This window comes from Triticum dicoccoides, chromosome 3B (assembly GCF_002162155.2).
Source record: "Triticum dicoccoides isolate Atlit2015 ecotype Zavitan chromosome 3B, WEW_v2.0, whole genome shotgun sequence".
NCBI lineage: Eukaryota > Viridiplantae > Streptophyta > Magnoliopsida > Poales > Poaceae > Triticum > Triticum dicoccoides.
In genome coordinates, this window is record NC_041385.1 from 815714448 (window position 1) to 815715164 (window position 717).

Genomic DNA, 717 nt, shown 5'->3' on the forward strand with positions numbered 1-717 from the left:
CCCACGCCGTCGCCGTTCTCCGCCCATGCCGTCGCCGTCGCCCCGCCCCGGAGCCCACGCCGACGCCGTCCACCGCCCACGCCGTCGGCGTCCGCCGCCAACGCCTCCACCGACGCCGACGTCGTCCTCTGCACGCCGACGGCGTATGCCGCCCCCACCATCGCCGTCGTCGCCGCCCCCGTCGTCGCCCTCGCCGGCCCCACTGTGAGCCGCCACCGCCCCGGATCCTCTTTTTTTCATTTTTTTCGTATATGTATTTTATCCATGTATATATACTAGTAAGTGTTTAATAAAATTATTTAGATTAGTTGAATTAGATGTTTTTCCATGTATTTTAGATTAGTTGAATTAGATGTTTTTTTGTCAATTTATGTATATATATGTGCATATTTAGGAAAATAATGTGTTGAACTAGTTAAATATAATAGAACTAGTTAAACAAGTTTACTTTTAGTAAGTTCTTAGTAGTTGAACTAGTTGATTTAATAAACTATTTTATTTTACTATAGAAGTAGTTTATTTTAGTAAGTACTGCTTTATTTTATTTATAGTAAGTGCTTACTGTTGAACTAGTTGATTTAATAAAACTACTTTATTTTACTATATATAGAAGTAGTTTATTTTTAGTAAGTACTACTTTATTTTATTTATAGTAAGTGCTTAGTAGTTGAACTAGTTGATTTAATTAATAAAACTACTTTATTTTACTCTATATGG